We start from the raw sequence: 7,179 nt of genomic DNA on the forward strand, positions 1-7,179 counted from the left end.
TCACGTGACTTACAACTCGAACTTTAAGACAGTATACTGTGCAGCCTTTACTAGATTTTTACAAAGAGTTGATGGCGACCGTTATACCTCATCGAGCCCACGACCCCAAGCTTCGTCTTCTTTATAAATTATCTTCTTTTTTTTTTTTTTGAATTTTTGAATTAAGACGTTTTTGATTTGTTTATGTTTTTTGTTGTTTTCATACTGTTTTTATAACGATGTCCTTTGTCAATGTTAAGTATAAATACCCATGTGTCTGCTGTAAAAAACCCGTAAAAAAGAATCAGAAAGGTCTCCGTTGTATTGTATGTACAAACTGGTTGCACATTAGCTGTGTTGGAATAACCCCTCAAGTTTACGACAACTTATCAACCTCCTTTGAGAATTGGCATTGTCCAAAATGCTTATTTCAAGAGCTGCCTTTTTCTAATGTGGAACAACTACCTTCGAAATCATTAACAACTACGACCAATCCAGAGTTCAATAATTTACCAAGTGATATAAATCAGGGTAATCTAAAATATGAAGAACTTAATTGCAGGGGTTTAAAGATAACCCAGCTGAATGTAAACAGTCTCATTAGGCATTTAGATGAATTAAAGTCACTGTTATTTTATAATAGTATTGATATATTTGCTATGATTGAGACCAAGATTGACAACTCTGTAAGTGACCACGAGATAGCAATTGAAAATTATGTCACGATTCGAAAAGACCGGAATCGTCAAGGTGGAGGTGTCGCCCTCTATGTTCATAAATCCTTAAAAGTGGAGATCTTACATCATGACTCTCTCAACGATTTAGAAATCGTCGCTGTTGTTGTTCATTCAAAGATTTGTAAACCGCTCTTAGTTACTACATGGTATAGGCCACCGAGTTCTACAATTGATGTACTGAAGGCGTATGAAATATTTCTGCAATATATTGATAGTTTGAAGAAAGATAGCATATTGGTTGGTGATGTAAATTGTGATATATTATTGCAGGTACCTTCCTCGCATACCAGAATGTACGGTGATATTAACGATATCTTTGCTTTTGAGCAGATAAATACGACTGAACCAACAAGAGTAACTAACCAGTCCGCAACTCTAGTAGACCACATGTTAAGCAATTGTTCACATAGAGTTAAATCACACGGTGTCATTCATAATGGATTAAGCGATCATTCCATCAGCTTTCTGGTTCTGAAATCCGAATCGACTTCATTCTCACGTACAGTTCAATTTAGAAATTGCAAAAACTTTGATACCGACAAATTCAAATCAGACCTTAGAAATCAACCTTGGGAAATAATTAAAGACATCGAAAATATTGATGATGCTGTTAGAAAATGGGAAAAACTTTTAATCGATGTAATTGATAAACATATGCCTATTCGAACGAAAAGGTCAAAACAACGTAATACTCCCTGGATGAATTCGAACATATTTAAGCTGATGAAAGATCGAGACAAAATGAAGCATAAAGCTTTCAGGACTAAGAATGGTGATATGATGTCACAGTACAGAAATCTTCGTAATAAAGTTACATTTGAAATTCGAAAGGCGAAACGCAAATATTTTACTGATAAATTTTCAAATGTAAATACTGATCCCAGAAAAACATGGAAAATTTTAAAATCAGTCATTTCTGTTAAAACATGTGATTCTACAATTGGTGATACGAATGAAAGTGTTAAAATAGCGGAAGAGTTTAACTCGTATTTTGCAAGTATTGGTACAACTTTAGCCGAACAAATTCCACCAGGTCACTATTCACACGAAAATAACGCAACCTTGGATAGCACTTTTAGCTTTGTGTCCATAACTGAAACTGACACACTGAACTTAATCAAAAAATTGAAAAATAAAAAATCGATTGGTCTTGATGGAATATCAGTATTTATCTTGAAATTAAGCGCCATTGAAATTGGTCCCATCCTCACTTACTTATTCAACAAATCAATGAAAACTGGAAAATTCCCGAATCCTTGGAAAACGGCTAAGATTGTGCCTTTACATAAGAATGGTGATAAATCTTCCCCTGGTAATTTCAGGCCAATTTCGATATTGCCCTGTGTGTCTAAAATTTTGGAACGAATTGTACAACACCAGTTATTAGATTACCTGCATAAAAATGATATTTTATGTAGAGAACAGTCTGGATTCAGACCTAAACATTCGACAACATCTACCCTAATAAAGGTCACAGATGATTGGCTTCAGGCCATGGACGAGTCTAAATACACAGGTACTATATTTATCGACCTGCGAAAAGCTTTCGACACTGTCGACCATCAAATTCTTATGAAGAAAATGCATAACATTGGTATAAAAAATATGTCGAGTGACTGGTTTTATAGCTATTTGAATGGAAGAACATGTAAAACCCTTGTAAATCATTCTCTTTCATCTTCCAAATTTATATCATGCGGGGTCCCGCAAGGGTCGCTTTTAGGGCCCCTCTTATTTATAATATACGTTAATGATCTTGCCAAATATATTAAATCAAGCAGTCTAAAGTTATATGCAGACGACACAGTGATATATTCCTCCGATACCTCAGTACGCAAAATTGAGTCAACTCTGAACAGTGACCTACTTATTTTACACCAGTGGATGAAGGAAAATAGACTTAGTGTAAATTTTGAAAAAACAGTTTGTATGCTTATTGGTAGTCGATACATGTTGTCAAAAGAAAAGAACTTAAATGTCACCCTCTGTCAGACTAAAATTAAACAAGTGGAAAATGTCAAGTACTTAGGTGTCATTTGTGATGAGCAAATTAAATGGAATATTCACACTGATAAGATGGTGAAAAAAATAGGACAAATGGTAAGCTTTCTTGGTAGATTAAGAAGCACCTTGAATGAATCTATATTAAAACTAATATATAATGCAGTTGTTCTTCCCCACTTCGACTATGGAGATGTTGTATATGGTTCGGCCTGCAAATATTTAACTGAAAGATTACAAAAGCTCCAAAATCGTGCTGGGCGTTTGATTTTACATATCAATCGTGACTCTCATATACCCAATTTAGAAATTCACAATGCCCTTAACTGGGAATCGTTACACGACAGGAGAAATCAGCATTTGCTAACTTATATGTTTAAATCACTTAATGAGATGACCCCTGTTTACATTTCAGACCTTTTTAGTATCTCTGTGCACGAATACCACTTACGCTTTGGCGGAAGACTATATACGCCTAAGCCTAATACTGGATTTTTGAAAAGAACTTTTAAGTATAGAGGAGCTATTGCTTATGATAATCTCCCTGTACTTGTTAGAAATGCCTCAACTCTGAATAGTTTTAAGCGCGAATTAACGTTGTTCTACTCACATGCCCAATCACCCAGACCTTGATAATAAATTGACCTATTCCAGACCCGGGAGGGGGGGGGGGGGGATGGACTTTCGTAGTCCTTTCACACAACTACCATTTTGTAGAGTTTAAGCATTTATAACTGTGTATTGTACCTTTTCTTATACCCTTTAATTTAGTAAATAATTGTACGTCATATTTTATATTTATGTATATGATTCCTGGACCCCATGGAAGACCAGCAGTGTCGTGCCTGGCACAGCTGAATATGGGCTATCCAGCCGTTTTATTTACACTATGTATATACTTGTATTATATGTTTGTTTTTAAAACGGAAAATAAATACTATACTATACTATACTATAAGGACTAAATAGTACGAACTATACTGTAACACTAACACATACTCGCCCCGATCGTGTACCTTTGCATAACAAAATTCGCGACACGGAATGGCTACTCGGCGGCCCGCTATAACAAGTGCTCTGATTCGCCAGAGTTAAATATACGTAAACATGTTCAACATGCGGTACTGTCTATCCCGTTTTGTTTACGTAAGCAAAAATCCTGCTCTGTAATTGGTCTACCAATTACCGCAAGTAACGCCCCATTAACGTAAGCACGTACAACTAACTACCGCAAGCTACTACTCAGTAACGCAAGCACTACAACTAACTACCGTAAGCTACTAACCAGTACCGCAAGCTCGCTTGCGATATATGGCGGCGATGGCCTTCCATATGCACTCGTAATGTACGCACATAAATAGTGTAGGGCGGCCTATAAATAGAGTTGACCCAGAAAAGGATTCTCTATTTTATTTTTAAAAAACGTATCCCTACGACCCAATTTCAAAGAAAATTCCCGCCTGACTTGAGGTGGCCCCCCCCCCACAGACATCCCTAATGTATTCAGCAAATTAATGTAACGAATTTGCCAAAAACCCGCCCCCTAGCTCTAGCTCCTACCGGCCCGCATCTTTAATTTTTTTACAACCCAACTTCATAAATATTCTCAGTGATGAGAATATTTTTTTGATGAGATTTGTTTTTGAGTTGCTGAGGAAGTTGAAAGTGCCTAGCTATCACTGGCGTACCTATGGGGGGGGGGCAGGGGGGGCAGAGTGCCCCCCCTGACGGGCTCCAGGGGAAAAAAGAAAAAGGGGAAAGAAAAGAAAAGAAAGGAAAGGAAAGAAAAAGAAAAAAAGAAAAGGGAAGAAAAAAGGGAAAAAAAGAGAAAAAAGGAAAAAAAAAAAAAGGAAAGAAAAAAGGAAGAAGAAGAGAAAAGGAAGAAAAAGGGAAAAGAAAAGGAAAGGAAAAAAATGGGGAAATAAAAAAAAAAGACCATGGCCGTACGCACCAGGGGGGGGGGGGGGGGGGTAGTTGACCCCAGATATTTTGAAAACGTACAGTTTTTTTCCTGAAAATGTAGTGTAGGCCTATACCAAATCCTTCAATTCTACTTTTGAAAATGCAAAAGTACCCTCATGACCAGTTCGGTCGCTCGAACTCCCTTCACTCCTTTTGCTTTTGAGATTCTTCGAAAACTTTTAACGCATCTTTCCCCCTCCCCCACCAGAAAAATATTCCGCATACGGCCCTGAAAAATTAAGACAAATGAAAATAGGAAAATATAAGTGATATAACAAATTCGAAACTCTTCGCTGGCGCGAACTGCTTGCTAGCCTATTTTGTATTAAATGTTTTCACTGGCTCCTCCCCCTGAAAAAAAGAAAAGAATTAGCATTGCCTAGAATACAATTGTGCCTGCCCCGACGGGCCCCGACCTGCAACCATGGCAACAATAACACACAGTGTATGTACCAAATGTTACTAAAAGAGAGTAATTCATTTTTCTCGCTCGCTACACTTGCTCGCGAATAAAATGAATAGATATTGCTTTGGAAACAATTGTGCCCACCCTTGACCTGCAACAATATCATTAAAAATGGAAGAGTTTTTTCGCCCTCTCGCCAAAAAGGAATTGAATCGCGTTAAACGCGATTGCGTCCATCCTGACCTGCACCAATAAAAACAAGTTTATTTATTAATTTCTATTAAAAGAGAATTTTTTTTTTGCTTGCTCGCTATGCTCGCTCGCCAAAATGGAATTGACACCGCTAACGTGCCCACCCCAACCTGCAACAACCAGTTAATAATTATGTACCAAACGTTATTCAAAGAAGTTTTGGTGTGCTCGTGCTCGCCAAAACGGAATTAACATCACCTCAGACATGATTGTGTAATTAAGCCCTGCCCTGCAACAAAAAAATCTGAAATTTATGAACCAATTATCATTACAAAAATTTTGCTCGCTCGCTACGCTCGCTCGCCAAAATAGAAATAACACCGCTTTTAATAATCACGTCCCTGACATAGTACAATGAACCCAAGTTTATGTACCATATTTTCCCTATAAAAGAGAAGTGATTTTTTCGCTCGCTCGCTACGCTCGCTCGCCAAATTAGAAATAACACCGTTTTTAATAATCACGTCCCTGACATGGAACAAGAACCCAAGTTTTATGTACCATATTTTCCCTATAAAAGAGAAGTGATTTTTTCAGTCGCTCGCTACGCTCGCTAGCTCGTGGAATTATGTGCCCACCACTAACCTGCTACAATATCATTAAAAAGAGAAATGTAGAGGGTTGCCTGCCCGCCAAAATGGGATTGACATTGTCTTAAACACGATTGTGCCCGCCCCCGACCTGCAACAATGAAACGAATTTTATATAGCAATTCATTGAGAGAAAGATGTATTTTGGCTCGCTAGCTAAAATGGGTATAAAATCACCCTAAACACAATATTGTTCCCGCGCCCTGCATGGGACAATTAGAATTATTAAAAAAGAAGTTTTTTTTTTTTCTTGCTCGCTACGCTCCTTTGCAAAAGAACCAAGTTTAAGTGGCAATTATTAAAAAAGAAGTGATTTTTTTTTCTTGCTCGCTACGCTCCTTTGTAAAAAAATGAAATTAACGTCGCTAACAAGTGAATGTTCCCACCCCAACTTGCAACAATACCAATTTATATACCAAACGTTACTTAAAGATTTTTTTTTGCTCGCTCGCTCGCCAGAAGTGAAAATTAGTATCGCCTTTTTTTGTTTGTTTCGGTCGCTTGCCCCCCCTGACGGAGTACCCCAGGTACGCCACTGCTAGCTATGCTTATTCGGTACTACCAGGGATCCCTGGTACTACGTAACAAAGATATCATTATAGGCCAAGATTGGTAATAAGTGGGAAGAGTGGCTTGGTTTGGATAGAGATGAAATTGATGATGGTCTGTTCAAGAAGTTACCAGCCTGGTAACTTCTTGGTCTGTTATAATACAAAAATAATTTCAAATGCAATATAGAGTGTTTCATAATGCCATATATCCCTAAACTCATTTTTATATTAAATTGGAAGAAGGGATAGTCCTTTGTGTTACTTCTGTCAGGAGCTTTCTGAAACCTGATTCATATATTTTGTAAATGCACAATAGTTGCTCCAATATGGAAAAAACTTGTAGATTATATTGATAATATGACGAAGGAGATCACACTGTACTTTGAGTTCACTCATAGTTTCTAAAGGGGGGGGGTGTGGGGTGCGACACCACCTCCCCCACGTGTCAGGATATTGTCGGTAAAAATAGCGCTGCCGTCGGGAAAAAAAGAGAAAAGGGTGAGGGGAAAAAGGAGAGGGAAAGAAGAAGAAAAAAAGGAAAATAAAGGAAAGAGAAGAGAAGAAAAAAAGAAGAAAAAAAGAGGGAGGAGAGGAAAGGAAAAACAAAACAAAGAGAGAAAGGTGAAAAAAAAGAAAAAAGAGAAAAAGGAAACAAAATTAGAAACGGGGGATGAAAGAGAGGAGAGAGAGGGAGTCGTCGA

Source organism: Strongylocentrotus purpuratus, unplaced genomic scaffold (genome assembly GCF_000002235.5).
Source record: "Strongylocentrotus purpuratus isolate Spur 01 unplaced genomic scaffold, Spur_5.0 spur5_scaffold_6, whole genome shotgun sequence".
Taxonomy (NCBI): domain Eukaryota; kingdom Metazoa; phylum Echinodermata; class Echinoidea; order Camarodonta; family Strongylocentrotidae; genus Strongylocentrotus; species Strongylocentrotus purpuratus.